Source organism: Stegodyphus dumicola, chromosome 3, assembly GCF_044657685.1.
Source record: "Stegodyphus dumicola isolate Sdum_Otavi_A_Nest chromosome 3, ASM4465768v1".
Lineage (NCBI taxonomy): Eukaryota > Metazoa > Arthropoda > Arachnida > Araneae > Eresidae > Stegodyphus > Stegodyphus dumicola.
The window spans coordinates 125,614,000-125,631,021 of NC_140770.1; the positions used below are offsets into that span (position 1 = coordinate 125,614,000).

The following is a 17,022-nucleotide window of genomic DNA, read 5'->3' on the forward strand; positions in this document are numbered from 1 at the left end:
CATCTTTTTTCCTCTCAGTTTCTTTCCTTCCTTTTGTAATATCAGGATAGGACAGAAATAAGTATATGATACACCAAGACGTAACTATATGATGATGCCTATCCTGTCTCGTGATATTTCTTCATCGGGTGATGAAACATGCTACAGAAGTTTGTGCTAACTTACTAAAACGTATACATGCAGTTCTAATTTGGAATAGCATGTACACTAAAATAAAGATGTTTTCGTAAGAGGTATTGCTTACTAATATCTTGGTCTTGTTCCGAAAGATATTTGTCAATATTTTTGGTTTTGGGATGAAAGTTTGGATTATTTACGATGCATTTTCGAAACTGGGGTTCGTTTGAAGTTGATCTAGGGGTATGAAGTGCTTGTGTTACTGGGCATGAGAAAAGGTAGTGTTCTGGAGATCCTCTTTCACAGCAAGTACAGTTATCTGAGGGAAAGATAATTCTGTCGTAGTAATAAGTGTAGCGAAATGTCCTTGTCCAGATATGAATTGATTTAAACTAGAGTTACTGGGACATCTTTTCCTTTTTATTACACTGATTAGCTACTGGATTCTCTTGCCTTGAGGAATACAGTCCCATTCGTTTTGTTAGATTATAAGGTATTTCTCTCGCCTTACTAGCTTGCCTTCGTGGCATAATGGTCAACACAATCGGTGCGTATCCGAAAGATCCGTGGCTCGATTCCCGGCTAAGGCGTTGCATATTTTTCATCTCTCCTGCTTCCAGAATATTCTAATGCCTCTATAAGATTTGATTTCATTTCTTATATGGTTCTGTTTTTTATATAGGACTTTAGCCATATATTTGGTTCATATTTTCAGAATCAGAGTCTTAGCTCCATCATTAGCAAGGGAGTCAGCATCTTCCCTTCCTTCATTTCCCACATGTGCTTTCATCTAACCAAAGGAAATTTTTAAATTGGCTATTTTCTTGGAGGAGATGAAATATTTCATTAAAATCAGTTTTGGGCTACTGCATGTAACAAAGAAAGAGACTCTGATTAGATTGTGAGCTGAGTGCCTTTATTATTAACTGAAATTTCTGTTACCTTTTTAATTGCTAAACTTTAAGCTTGATAAACTGTTTTTCTTTGTATAGGCACCCTATCCAGGGAAATTTTAGATTTTTGACTTCATGAAAATTAGAGGCTGATCCCACGTTTTCCATCTTTTTTTCTGATCCATCTGTATATGCTTCTGGGTAAGTACTAACATATATATATATGTATATAGGATCTTTAAAGGAAATTTTGATGTTAGATGAATTAGCAGGGTGCTGAGAAACTGAGAGTCTGATAATTCAAAATTATTCGAATCGTATAACGAAGTTTGATTCCTGAGCTGTAATGTGTTACATTTAAGCGTTCTAACTATGATAGAAAATATAAAAGATTTTTTACGGAAAGTACGTACAATGCAGTCTTAAAAATGGTGCGAAATGATTAGTTAAGTTGAAGAGAAAATGTTGTTGGTACGCAGTTGTTTCTTCTTCCTTTCTGTCTTAGCTTCGAACAGCAATCCTTCGAATAGCAGTTCTTAATTAATAGTTTTCTTTATCATGGCTTCTGGATATGAAGATTTAAGCTCCAATCATATTTTCTCATCCTTCTCATTTCCTCATTCTTCTATTTTTGAAATTTTTATTGTTACATCTCGAGGGTGTTCTATTCAGTTGAATTTTGTTGAAATTCCAAGGAATTTCAATTTATGTGTGATCTTTATTTATTTATTTATTTATTTTAATTTTAAAGGCTGGGTTCCCTTGTATGGTTTGACCAGGTTTATGTAAAAGCATCACTTTCGTTATTATCATTCATCTGAAGTCAAAGTTTATAGAACACTGTTTAATTATACTTTCACATAACCCATCCCACACTTTACTGATTTCATGTACTTCAGAAAGTAAATCGAATTTTATGCTCCATAACCAGGCATAAGTTTACAACGTGGTGCTCCATAACAAACAAGACTTGGATTTAACTTGAAACACAAACAAAAAACGAGAATCGATTCCTATTCACATGTTTTGACATGGAATTCGAAGGAAAAAATCTTTACTATTTCGAGTTTTCAAAGGGCATTTTTCATCAATTTGTTCGATATAATAAATATATATCTTAATTAATTCCGTAGAAATGGTTTTGCTTACACTTAAATATTTCAAGTTCCGTACATGCAATTACTCGATATAAGAGTGTTCGATGTAACTGGATCCGACTGTATTATGAACTGACTTTTAACTGATGTCTACTGCATTTCATTTAACAGACTGGCATTGTTTATTTTCCACATGCTTCTGTTTATTGTCTTTTTTCGGATTTTATGTGGCTTTATTATTGAATTCCATTTCACAAGTTTAACTTGGCAAACGCATTTTATATCTTTCACATGCTTCTGTTTATTGTTCTCTCCCTCCGGCCGTATTGAATTGTATAATATTGCATGTTATTTTGTTATAACATAAAACAAAAGTTTAACTTTTTAACAAATTAGCATGGCAGCTGCAGTGTTTATCATGTACACTGCGGGGAAAAAAAGAGAGGACAGGTTCGTATCTCCCGTTCTACTGGGACAATTGACGAGTAAAATAATTGCAAATTTGATAACATTTTGTGTTTTGAAGATTAAATGGTAATTTTTGAAAATTCAAGAAACTCGCTAATTAAGAATATCATAAATTAAGCAAGTAAAAAAATGTTACCTTAGCATTCTAAGATCATAAGCTTTTTATTTTTCCGATACCTCACGTATTTCAATGTGCCGTCTGATCCGTGTATTCTGAAAAGATAAAAGTACTTCGGTGACCAAATCAAAATTTTTGTACACTAATATCATTTTCACCCATAGTCATTATTTAAAATAATAGTTAAAGCACTCAGGTTGAAAATATGCAAGCAAAACGGGTCAACTGGTAAAATCGTTTTGGCTTTTTATGAGTTTTTGACATTTCAATTCTTGCTTTTAAAAATCAAAATTAAATTTCTTTTTCTGGTCTATCATTTGAACGACTAAATATTTTCATCTTTATTATTTACGGGGATCTGAAATTATAAAGTAATGCAGTTTTTTATAATTTAAACGCAGATTCGGCATAAATAATATGTAGGAGAGACTGAATGCAAGATCACTTTTTACAGTGTTTTAATATTTTATTATGCTATAACAAGAGATTCCCAGCGGGGTCGGTATTGATATTCTGTGGATCAGTGAATATTTCACAGGGGTCAGTGTTGATTAAACGGCCGATAGCCAAATGTACACTGGCAGTTGATCGGCATAAAAAGAATTTATTAATAAAATTTATAATTAATTGTTTATTGATGTAAAATTATATCACGTAGTAAGGGAGAAATCTATAAAACAAATATAAAGAATTATACCCCCAAATCATCTAGAATTTTTTTAAATTAATAATATTTTTTAAATATATAAATATTTAATGCAAAAGGCAGCTAGAAAAAAATGAAAGCTCAAGAACAAAACAGCTAAAAAATACAAAAAACGAAAAACTTCTTCAGACGATTTGTTATTACATGCAGAATTTAAAAGATTTTAATGTGGCAACATAGCTCATAGAAAGGCTTAACTGCAATGTACTTGATCTTGATATTACGATAGAAGAAGAGGTGATTGCATTGAAACAGGATGTTCAAGCATATGTCTCATTCAACGTCTCATTATTTTAAGTGTTTTCACACAGCGAAGACATTATACACTTACAAACATCAATGCCGTCTCCGGGATTCTAACCTGCAGTATACAGCCGGCTTCCCTATTAGCATACCAAAGAGGTAGTATTTTGAGGAGCATTAAATTTGCCATATTTAGAAAATCTTTGACTATGCTGAAGAAAAACGGCTTAAAAGGGTTATATGTAATCGGTGTTTGCAGAAATACACAATATTAAATATGCTAACGGGACTTCAAAACTCTGTTAATTGATTTTCTTAAATCTTTTGCTCAGGAATAAAATATCCTTAGTAATAAAAGCCTTTTAAGTTTCTTATAAGAAAAATTTAAATATAACTACCTCCCATATTTGCACCACAGAAAGCTGTAATAACCAAAGGCCACGTATTTTTATGACAGCCCATTGGGTAACAGAAAATTTTCATTTTAATGTAAGTAGGAAAAAAAACCAGGATAAAAGCTCTTTTGCTGATGAAATCTAGCCTCTTCTAAACACCAAGTGCATGATGGTAGATGTAATATTAACGGTGGCAAGTCAGTGTGAGATTTCCGTTGTAAGCAAAGTCTATCTTCTACGTAAAACACATACACTTAGTAAGATTAACTAACGGCTAAGCTACAAGGCGAGGTTTTAAAAAAACGATTTTTTTCCTCCTCTGAGCTATTCGATCCAGGTTCGAAAGAAAATTCTAATTTCCGGCGCTGTTGATTCTGAAAGATAATCGATAATTTTTTTTTAACTTTACTTCCAAGCTGCGTGATAGGTTCCGTTCGCTTTCGTTTTAAAATTAAAGTTTTCTAGAAACTGTATTTTTGTCAAATAATCTGCTATAGTTTATTTTACCTTTCTCTCTCTCTTTTTTTTCCGCTTTTCATTTCTGAATTCCCTTCGCATCTTCCGGAAAATTTCTTATTATATATTTCTTTTCCATAAAGCGCGTCTCAACGTCGCTACTTCCGCTAAATTTTCCCCCTGTATATAGATATATTTTTCCAGTACTTCACCCTTAAACAACGGGTTTCTTAGAAGAGAGAATCGGAGAAGATACACATATGCGTAGAGATTAAAAAAAATTGCGCTGCATATCGAGGGAGAGGGATTTTTAAATTAATATCCGCCTTTGGAGTGTGGTATTGCTAAGCGAAAGTTTTAAGAAAAATGATATTGTAATGGAAGAGAATTATTTTTTCCCTCTATTTGCTGGGATTTATTATTAAAATTCCCCTCTCCCACCCAGCTTGCGAAACGTTAGCGCAAGGTGGCTGTCCAGGTTCCGATTGTCAATGCATCATTTGGAAATAGAAGACCAACAAAATATTATATTTGTATGCTGTTTTCTCAATACTCTGGTGGGTGTTTTAATTTAGATAACGAAATCTTATGGCGTGTGGTAGGGAGGAAACAAATCTGGGGTTTTGTTGTTTGTGCACCAGGAGGTATATCTATTACGATAAATGATATATTGTTTGTCTTTTAACTCTCTCCATTGCAACTACACTCCCCTTTTCTTCCAAATATAGTTATGTATCATTCCATTTAAATGTGCTTGGTTATTATTCTGAAGATATAATATTAATTCATAAAACTTTACAAAAACAAAACGAATTTATATAATATATTGCTTGTGTTTTAATAGTAACTAAAATTTAATCATTGATAACGTGTAATTAAAATTTATTAAAAAACATTTTATAGAATAAGCTTTTATTTAAAGTGGATATGACAATTAATGCACTAAAAGTAGAAAAGTAATTTTTCATACACTTTAATGTAAATAGAATTGTTTAAAGTATTATTTCCATAAAATATATGACAAACTATTTTTGTCCTTTTGGTGCATTAATTATCATTTCCAAGCTCCTTATATAAAACCGTTTTTTAATTGTATTTTATTTTTGCTTTTATACATTGCATTACATATAATATACTCGTATTTTAGTTATTAAAATTCTTTTTTTAAATTATTAACTCTTATGCTTTTGATATTATTTTGTAGTAGGCACATGTTTTACATAATCTAAATTTAAAATGGAAGCATATTCGACAATCAGTCTTCATCTCATATTAAACTCAAGTATTAGTAAGTATTCTAATCTTATTTAAAAGTGGAACAATATAAATGAATTCTAGACTACCTTGAAGGAATTATCTAGTTTGGATATCAAGTATGTTTATTATATGAAATATATATTAAGTATGTTTATTACATGTACCTGAATGAAAATATTTTGCTTGAAGGTTTCTCAAAAACCAAAGAATTCAGCCTCAATAATAGACATTCTGAATTCGCAGTACCTTAACAAATATTCAGTAGCACTCAATAACGCATAAAAATTCAAATTTTACTGTATTGTTTGATGATTTAATGCGGTTTTTCAGTTATTTAAAAAATAATGTATCTTTTTTAAATGTTCTTCCTTTTTCATCATTTCCTTTCCATCATAAATGGTATTATTGTTTAAGTGCAGTTCTGTGAATTGTAAAATTAAAATGATTTTCGCAGACGATGAAAGCAAATGAAGATCTCGAGTCACAAATAAAGGAAACAGAGTTACGCTTTGCCGGAATGGCAACTTCAGAAGAATGCTAGAAGTTTTAATAAAAGACTGTACTTGTAATTTAGTTAAAGATGATGCAATTAGTACATGATTGTGTTTTTGAAAGTCTAAATAAAATTTATTTACATTATCAAAGATGAATTTTTCTTAAGAAGAAACTATTTTTACTTCGAGATGTTTCAATACAATAACGCTCTGATTTCAAATTCTTCGCTATTGAATTTTTGGCGTTTTCTTTACATCTGAATATCAATTTATTATTCACTTTATTGTTTTAGCTGCAAAACGAGATACATATATTTCAACTAAAGCTGAACTTTAAAGGTTTCCACCCATTTGACACGTTTAGCAAAAGATACATTCTAAATGAAATTTAAAGGCAGGCAAAAATCCAGAAAAAAAATAACCAGTATATTTACAGATGCACTGCCGAGACAAAACATTATAGCCATCTCCACATTTTTCAGTGAACTCGTATAGATACTGTGAAAGGCATGTGATTAATAGGGAATACTATTTAACTTGATGGAAAAGGTAAGGCATCATCTTGCACTTACTTTTGCGAGTGTTGGGAAAGTCTTATTTTAACCTAAATAATATGTGTTATATATTTATATTTTTCCATTCTATCCCGTATAGTTTTTAACCATCTGATGAATGTAAGTGTGAATCATGAAATAATTCGAGTTTACGTGAACATTTTATTGATTAGTATTATAATTTGCTTTTTGTTTATATTTTGAGTAATTCCTGTCATAAATATGATGCTCAAAATTAAAACTAACTTTTTTATGTTTTACATGTTACTCAGTGAATCCACAGTGTCTTAGGACTAAAATGCAGTACCCAATGAAATAATTCGCTAAAGTTTTACAAAATAGGATTTTTAATAAACAACTGTTTAGCACTTTTATTAGTCTTACACATTGTTTCGAATAGTGTATTTTGAAACCTTCATAAAGTTTCTAGACGTTTTAGTCAAATTTAGAAATACTGTATAAATGTTTCGCTACCTTTTCACAGTTTACAGAATGTTTACAAAAATGAAACACAGAATGTTACATTTTAAAAGAAGCTTTATTCCAGAGAGCGAAAAAATAACTAAAAAGTTCCAGACTTAAATAGAAAATCTTGACGAACATTACAGTTAAATTTTTATTTGTAATATTCCACTCAGATATTGTGAAAAGGCCGTTTTTTTTTGAAAGAAAGGAAAAGCTACCATTGCTCAATTTTCTGGCGTAAGACACTGTATTTGTTTTGGAAACTTGTTTTGATCTTCGTTTTAAAACAAAATAAATAAATAAATAAAAAATCTGTCTTTATGTCTTATTTTAAATGATTTAAACACTAATTTTAGTTGTAAAAAATATCTGAAAGTTTTCAGATTTTATATAACGCCCAAAAGGTTTTTTTAAACGTTTTGTGTGTTACCTTCATTTATTAAATATCGTGTTCTTCGCACTTAAACCATAAAAATCAATTCAACAGCAATATCACAAAATATTTTAACAAGAGCATATCTTTAGAATTTCCGATACAGTCTCGCATCCTGGAGATTTAAAATGCTTTTCTTTCGGTAGTGTGTTGCCATGACTCGCTTTGAAATCGTTGAGTTTGTTAATCAAAAATTCGCTAAAGTTTTACAAAATAGGAAATCGATGATAAAACAAATTTCAAATTTGGGTTTGCAGATGCCCATACTCGAGTGGACGACTACGTTATTCAAAATTTGATGTTTCTAAGCACTGTGGTTTTTTCACAATGCGACAAACATACATCCATTCGTGCATATTCTTCATTATTTAACTTCTTTAAATATGCTGCAGGGCTCTAATATTTGGTGGCAACAATTTGAAAAGTGAATCGCCCTTTTATAGTGGACGACGCAAAATGCCAAACTGAAATTAATAGTCTTTTTCAACAAATTGTCCCTTTGGGCTAAAAATTTTTAATCTGTCTTTTCCAGAAAAAAGTCGTTGTTAATTATTAGGTTTTTTGAAGACTTTTGAAATACTTTTGGGGTTGAAGCGAATTTTAAAATAATTCAAACCAATGATTGTCAATTTTGACTCCTAATTGTAAGAAGACCCCATTTATGATTAGTTTCAGAAAATCTGCAATAGTGCCTGCTATTTCAGTCAAAATGTTATAATTTCTCAGCTTTGAACAGCAACAGCAGATATCCTGTCTGCAGTAAAAAATGCATTCTAGTATTACTGTTACGTACATTTCGTACAGAGGAATGCTAAAGTGAAGTACTTCATCAATTTTTCAGAATGTGCTTAAAACTTTTTTTTTTTAAATTTTCCTTATTCTTTCAAAAGTATAACTCTTTAGCTAGTGTTGGACGATTCTTTACAATAAGTATATATATATATTTGCATTATATTTAAAAATACATTTGATTGTTTTTGAATATATTCATTGGTTTTTGAGTTTGGATGCTTAACTTCCACGCTTGAAACACCTATTTCTGTATAAGTCTCGAAGCACGATTTTACGTTGTGTGACATTAATGAGTTGTTTTACTTTGCCATTCAGATAAACGTAAGATATTACTCTTAAATATTTAATCTCTATGTTATTGAATAACAAAATAAACTATTTAAAAGCAATAGATGCAGTTCTTAAAAATATTTTCTCTTTAATCGGAATGATGTGTATAAAAGTGTGTTTAATACGTGGTATATCTAATAAAAATATTAAATATTTTTATAGAAATATATTATTTTTCGCTTTTTAAATCTACAGAAGATATATAACGTTTCCATGCTAGTCTAAATGCATATTCATGCAATATCCTATAAAATGTTTCGCTTTTCCACCTGGGACAACTGTACTGATGTTTTTTACTGATAAACCCTGTTAAATTTTAAAAGAATCTTTTTGTGTGATCATCAAAATCTGAACCTTTGGGAATTTTTTTATCAATATTTTATTTTTATAGTTTTTTTTATCAATATTCGATTTTTAAGTTAAATCATCTTTAACATTAGAACTGAATTATGTTTAATAGCACCAGAATTATGTTACTAAGTGCAAGGCTTAACGAATAGCAGATGAATATTCGAAGTTCTCTGATTTGATCTTTCTATACCCGATTTATTAAAATTCGTCAAATATTTATATAAATGCATAAAATTCAAGATATGCATTATTATATCCGAATAAGAGTATCAACTATATATATATATATAATCATGCGAATGTTTCTTCCTGCTTCCAGAAAATACGGTTGTAATCTTCGAAAATGTTAAACTATTCTTGAAAATGTTTTCTTTCAGTTCCTGAACAAGAGAAAAATCTGTATCTTTTACAGTTATTTGAAATTTTGCTGAATTACGTTTTATTTAGATTATAACTTACATTAAATTTTTATTACATAAGTATTTTGTAATTCATGTTTAGTTAGAAAGCAGCATGTATTGAGAAATAAATCCCAATTTATGTAAACAATATGCAATAAATGTGTTCTGTGATCAATAAAGTAAAAAAAAAAGAATGCAAAGCCCTATTCTGAAGTAATATGAATTCAAAGCAAACTAAATAAGAGAAACGTACTCTCATAAGAGTGAGATAGAAGAAAAAGATTTAACATACAGCTTTTTTAATTCACGAAAATTATGTAAACCTTTAATTTTTAATTGGAATATCATTTGAATATTAGTAACTATGTAACTAAACTTATATGTAACTAAATTTATAATTATCGCTTTCTTCAACAGTTTAGTGTTAGCTATTTATAATGTAATTGATAATACGTCTAATTCATTTTTGAATTTAATAAAAACAATTTGCATATATACTATCATAATCAAACATTTTCATTCTGGTGATAATAGAGATCAAGCTTGAAACAGTTGAATAGAAATTTGCTCAGTTTGCGTTTGCAATCCCAGAAATGATGAGTATAACGACTATTTGATATATCAGGTCTGAAATTTGAAAAAAATATGTTTGGAAAATTATCTACATGTATAAAAACGTAAACGAAGATATTACTTTTAATTAATAAATTAATAGATCACCAAAAGAGGTTTTTTAGTTTGAGGAAAAGTTTAAAGAAACAAAACAAAATAAAAGTAAAAACATCTGAAAGCTTTCGGATTTTATATTACACCAAAAGGGTTGATTTTTTTTAATGTTTTGTATGTTACTTATATTTATTAAATATAATGTTATTCGCACTTAAACCATAAAGTTCAATTCAACAGCAATATCGCAAAATAATTTCAAAACGAGCATATCTTTAGAATTTCTGATACACAGTCTTGCGCGGTGGATATATTTTTTTTTTCTTTTCGGTACAGTTTTAAACCTCCTTGCTTTGAAATCGCTGAGTTTGTTAATCAAAATTTCGTTAAGTCTTGCAAAATATAAAACAGATACTAAAAAAAATATCAAATTAGGACTTCCAGATGCCCATATTCGGGTGGAAACGTACGTTATTCAGACTGGATGGCTCTAGGTACTGTTGATTTATCACAATGCAAGAAACATATATATATTTACGAAGATTCTTCATTATTCAATTTCTTTAAATATAATGCAGGGCTCCAATATTTGGTGACAACAATTTAAAAAGTGATTCGTCATTGCCATTTACAGTGGATCAACGCAAAAAGCCAAAACGAAATTAATAGTCGTTCTGGGCAAAATGCCCTTTTGAGCTTTAAAAAAAAAAAAAAAAAAAAAAAAAAAAAAAAAAAATCTTGACATAGTATTATTTTATAGAACTAAAAACGTTTAGATGAGACAATTGCTGGGAATCTGAAAAGAATTCTTAAAACATTAAAGCGGTTTCAAATGTTTTATTTTTCAGTTGTATAAATAGCCTATGGAAGCATCAATATGTACAATAAAACTTACAAAAAATATATGTAGTTTAAGCAATGATTTAAATTTTATTTTAGTTTTGAAAATTAAATAGGAGTTTTAAAATGTTGAAATACAAAACAAATTTTTCGCCGTGAAAACACTTGAAGACAATGTGATGCACATAAACAAAATTGCTAGATGCAGTCTGTATTTCAAAACTTAGAAATTAAACAAGTATTTTAACTTCAGTTAAATTTTAGAATGAAATGGAATTCAGTTTGAGAATGAATTTTTCATTAATTTCAGCTTAAATAAAATATGTAGCATTACATTATTATTTTACATCATTATAATGTATTCTTAAGTCATATACAACAATACAAAGTAGCAGAGAAAGATAAACTCATAAAGTAGTTTAGATAAGTTTGGAATAAAACCTTGCAGAAATTTTATTTATTCATCAAAGAAGATAATTACTTGCTTAATTATCACTCAATAACAATTTACTGTTGTACAAGGTTTCTTATTTAATTTTTAGGAATGTTATGAAAAGTTTTGTTTCCCGCATCAGCATAATCTAAAATGTTGGTCTGTGGTTGTGATACGATATTTAGGAAATGAAAAGGTAGAATGACTAGTTTTACTAGTCAGTTGAACTAGTTTATGAGTTACTAGTCAGTTTAACTAGTTTATGAGTTACTAGTTAACTAGTTAGCTTATGACTAGCTTTACAGCTCAAAGACCGAATTTTAAAATTTTGACACTGATCGCAATTCTTGGATTGCAAGAATAACAGGGTTAGGTACATATTATTTCTAGCTAAGTGATCCATTGGACGCTTTTAATTTCCAAATGTAATTACTGTTAACGAAATTATAACTACCCCATTAAAATGCGTATTTATTTACGCGCTACATTTTAAGCGATCTAAAATAAAGTTCTTATTATATGAAAACTATTAGCCTTAATGGGGCTATTAGTCTCGAAATGGGATTTTGGGTCGAATCACTATAAATGTGTTCTTTAGCAAATTGTAAAATATTTATCTTTCAAATTGAATATGTCTGTTATATATTAACAAGCTAAGTTATTTGAATGCAACAGATGTAGTTGTTAAGAATATTCGTTTCTTACTTTTTAATTGTTTATTTCATATTTTCTAAAACGTTAAATGAATTTTTGACTAACAAGCTCAACGATTTAAAAACGAGCAGTGACAACACTGTACGGAACAAAACATGCTTATCTCCAGCGCTCTAGTTAATCTGTCGGGATTATAAAAATTTACAAAATTGAGTCTCTTTTTAAAGCGGATGCCATTCTTTAATTCTTGATGACCATATATGAACATGCTTTTTTTTTTTTTTTTTTTTTTGTGTGTGTGTGTGTGTGTGTGTGTGTGTAAATTAAAATTCTGAACTGGACAGTTCAAGCTAAATTAACTGAAGACAGGACTGATAATGATAATTGAACTGAATTTTTATATAAAACAATATTATGAATGGAACATTCTCTTATAAAAAGAGGAACTTGATAGAGAAATTCTAAGTTTCCTTCTTAATTTAAAGGAAAATCCATAAATTAATTTTCTTTTTGTAAATTATTGCTGATAAATATAGCTCTCTAAACTCAGTTTCTTTAATTATTAATAATATTCTATCTATTCCAAAAAAAGGCTAAATAGCCTGCTTTTGAAAATTCTAGATCTTTAGCTTAAATTGAGACTAATTCTTTACTCGAGATCAAGTTAAGCTCAAATGGCTGACGTTATAAGTAATTATTATATTCCTAAATGATTATTCTTGTTTGATATTATCATGACGTTACTTTTGTTCGAGTCAAAAGTATATACTAGACTTTGCCAAGAGGAAAAATAATAAACTGGCGTAATAAATTGATGGCAAATAGTTTTAGTTCCCCAAATATTTTCAGGTAAAATTTTCCCCACGACAGAGGAGTTAATATATAACTGCAGCAGCAAGACGTTTTATAGTAACACGTTAAAGTACGCCCTAGTAGGGAGCGTTAAAAACACTCAAAGGCTTGTTCTCAATGCAAAAGGCACAATTTAAATACAGAAAGTGATAAGGCGCACTAGCTTTTCCGGATGGTCCACTCGAGCGCGACCCACTGCATCCTTATAGTTGAGAGTTAGCTGATGTATTCTATCTGTTTAAGTATTTGATATATTTGTGTTTAAGTATAAATAGTAGTAAGCAGCTCCATAAGGAGGGCTTGCTGAGTTTCTTAATTTTCAGTTATACTCCAAAATGTAGCTTATAACAAACATTTTATAAAAGTTTTTATCCTAGCTTGTGTTCCTGTAGTTTAGTCACAGTTTAGTTTAGCTTTTGAGGATGATAATATATAGGAATAAGGGTGGTTAACCAAATGAGAATTAGAGAATTACTCAGATTGGCTTGTTCTTATAGAATTAAGCATTGCTAACCCGTCGCAAGGCATATAATGTTTGGGCGACGAGGTAGGTACATGAAACACGTACAGATTAAACTATTATAATTGCTGTTTCATAATCTCAGTCGGTCTCTCCATTTACTGACATGTCACCTGAAGCTGGAAGAATCAGAGTATTATATACCTTACCTAAGTTCCAAGTAAAACTTAGCATATGTAAAACTTATCTAATTCTATGTAAAACGAGTAAAACGTAGAATAACTGCAAATGATCTAACATTACTCATTAGTTAATTGTGAATAGAATTTTGCAGGAAATATCCAGAAATTAATTTAGAATGGAGCATTTATATATCTAAGAGTTTAATGTCCCTTCAGGGGTAAAATAAAAATAAATAAGAACAATTTACAAAAATAGTTATAATTTTAAAATTTACAATGCATTCAAATTCCGGTATCAGCATTTTGTTTTAAATCTAGATGACACGAGTTATAAAAATTAAATCTAGATGACACAAAATAAAAAGGAACTCAGATTTTGATAAGAATGCAACAAGGAGGTACCCATGATTTTTATCCCAAATGGACGTTAGCCCAGATTAGTCTCGAAATGGCATTTTATATCGAATCACTATAAGAGGCTGCATCACTTATCAAATTTTTGCCACCAAATATTTTCACCCTGTATTATACTTAAAGAAACTTAATAATGAAGAAGGTACATAAACGTATATATGTTTCTCGCTCTGCGAAAAACGTCGGTACCTAGTACAAAATAAAGAGGGTGCGATTTTAACATTTTAAACTTTGTATTTACAATCATAGAACAATACATCTTACAGAAAACAACAATACCAGTATAATTCTATTTTTACATATATCCAAAAGTATTCCAATTCGCAAATTACTGAACACTAAATGTTAAATGTTGTCATTTACTAATTGCTATGTATTAAATATTACACCTAGAGTCCTATAATTTTGAACAACGTAGTCCTCCTCCCGAACATGGGCACCTGAGAGCCCGAATTTGTAATTTCGAAATTTTCTTAAATTTTCTATTTCATATTTTATGAAACTTTAACGAATTTTTGATTAAAAAACGCAACAATTTGAAAGCGAGCAATGGCAACACTGTCGGGATTAAAACACTTTTATCTCCAGTTCGCAAGACTATCGGAAATTCTACAGATATGGTATTTTTAAATATTTTTAGTCCAATGTGGCGTTAGTCCAAATCCTCTCAAAATGTGTCTGTAAATGGGGGGGGGAGAACCGCTCGTTTGGAAGCAATGTAAAATCTGAAATCTTTCATGTTTTTGAAGACCAAATAGCCAAGAAGGGCTATTAGTCTCAAAATGCGATTTTGCGATGAATCGCTATAAAAGTCTGAATCACTTTTCAAATTGTTGCCATCAAATATTATAACCCTGTTTTATATTTAAAGAAATTAAATAATAGAGAATTTGCATGAACGTGTTTATGTTTCTCGCAATGTGGAAAACAACGGTACTTAGAGCTATCAAAGTTTGAATAACTTAGCCCTCCACCCGAATATGAGCACCTGGAAGCACGAATTCGGAATTTTGTTTATAGTCTATTTCAAGTATTTTAAAACTTTAGCGATTTTAAGTCAACGATTTCAAAGCGAGCAATGGCAACACACTGTGGGGATTAAAACATTTTTATCTCCAGCTCTCGAGACTGTCTACCGGAAATTCTAAAGATATGCTGTTTTTAAATATTTTCAACCCAAAGTGGCGTCAGCCCAAGTGCTCTAGAAGCATATATGTGTCTGTAAATGAAAAAATAACAAAAAAAAAAAAAAAAAAAAAAAAAAAAACCGGCCGTTGTGGGCATAATATAAATTCTGAAAACTTTCAGATTCCACCCTTCCGTGTGTGTTTTATTACCTTCGAACAAAGCCTGTAGTTTATATTTCTCGTACAAAGAGCAGAAGAAAGATACGACCACGGAAACAGCTAATTATGACAAGTATAATACATGGCACGAAAACTTCATTTATTTATTTACTATGGAAAGTATAAGTATTACTCAAATACAATGGTTTGCTAAAATACGATAATTTGAGTAAAACCAATACGAATTTCCTGCGTAAGAGAAATGTAAGAGCTATCTTCAGGTATTACAAAATCATTGTCTTTTTGAAATGTAAAAAGAGGATTTTATTGTACATTATGTATGCTTTGAGCAAAGTTAACACAATTTATAGTGGAAGTCAAATAACGGATGAGTAGTTAAAACACCTGCCTGATGATAGCATAGGCCTTCTGGCATTTCGCTAATTTCACAAGAAAGTGTGCAATACGTCTTCTCCAATAAAACGTAAACATGAGGATAGCTGTCTCATAAAGGCATTCCTCCTAAGTTGAGATGCTAATAGCAGATGAGTTGTTACAAACCTATGGCATTCAAAAACGCTTATTTTTTATGTCTGCAAGGAAAATAAAATTGTAGATATAAAATGAGGTAATTAGTTTTTGAAAAAAAAATATCTTACAACTACTTAAAGCATAAATGTATCTTAACCATTGAATTTCTCTAGAAGAATTATAATGTTTCTTTACTATGTCTCCTTTAAGAAAGATAAAAGTAAACAGATCTTATAGATGTCCTAATACATGGCCTCAGAGATTTATATTATTTTCCCTTTTAACTGTTTATGTAATTTTAACTATTTATTATACCAAGTTACGGATGGCTTATAATTAATCACGATGATTCAGAAGATACTTTTGTCATAGACTATTGACAGGAGTATCGGTTAATTGATTGGGAATGTGGTTATCCTTTAGAGAAGAATGCAGTCGTGGAGGTCCTTCTAGGGGATACTGCTCTTATTTACTTTTTACTTGGAGAAAACTGTGAGAACAGTGTGGGGTGTGAAACTGTGAGTACAGCTAGCTCATTGATTTGAATATGGACACGTTAGAACTTTCAATATTCAATATTTTAGCCCCAAGTTAAGCAAGCAATGCAAATTAACAATTTTCTGAAAAGTTCTTGAATTTGAGTAGCTTAAAAATCGATGCAGATGCATATATTAAATGCAAATAGGCAGATCAACAATGGATATCAAATACAAATATGAAATGCAATTAGTATGTAATATCGAATGTTACAGTCAATGAAGACTGACTGTGCGATCTTATACTAATTAGATAGTCGGTTGAAGAAGCCTCATTCTCAAGAGTTTGAGAAAATTTATTTAAATGCTGATACGAAGTGTTAATAATTTTAACAGGATACTTTCTGATAATATTCGTGTTTCTATTTCTGAATGAAGATGAATGTTAGTTAGTGATATCTGACATGCTGCCAGACGCATTGAGGCCAGGACAGTCAAAGACGTCGTTTTTATCTTTGGCGTTGATCATTCGTTGATTTCTCGAATGTGGAAACTAATTCTAACAAGTCAAACAGTTATTCAGAGATCAGTTCCCGGTCGACTAAGGTTGCCACGTCTTCTGAAGATCAATACATTTCTATAATAGGCAAGCGGAATC

The 17,022-nt window shown here is 30.2% G+C and overlaps 1 long non-coding RNA gene across 2 annotated transcripts in view; it reads right to left on the minus strand.

The window, feature by feature from the left end:
* Positions 1 to 17,022, minus strand: part of LOC118188664 (uncharacterized) — a 488,598-nt gene that overhangs the window by 140,496 nt on the left and 331,080 nt on the right. For both annotated transcript variants that reach the window (XR_015040017.1, XR_004758143.2), the window contains exon 3: positions 2,712 to 2,788. This is a non-coding gene — a long non-coding RNA (uncharacterized LOC118188664). The remainder of the gene's footprint in view (positions 1 to 2,711; positions 2,789 to 17,022) is intronic.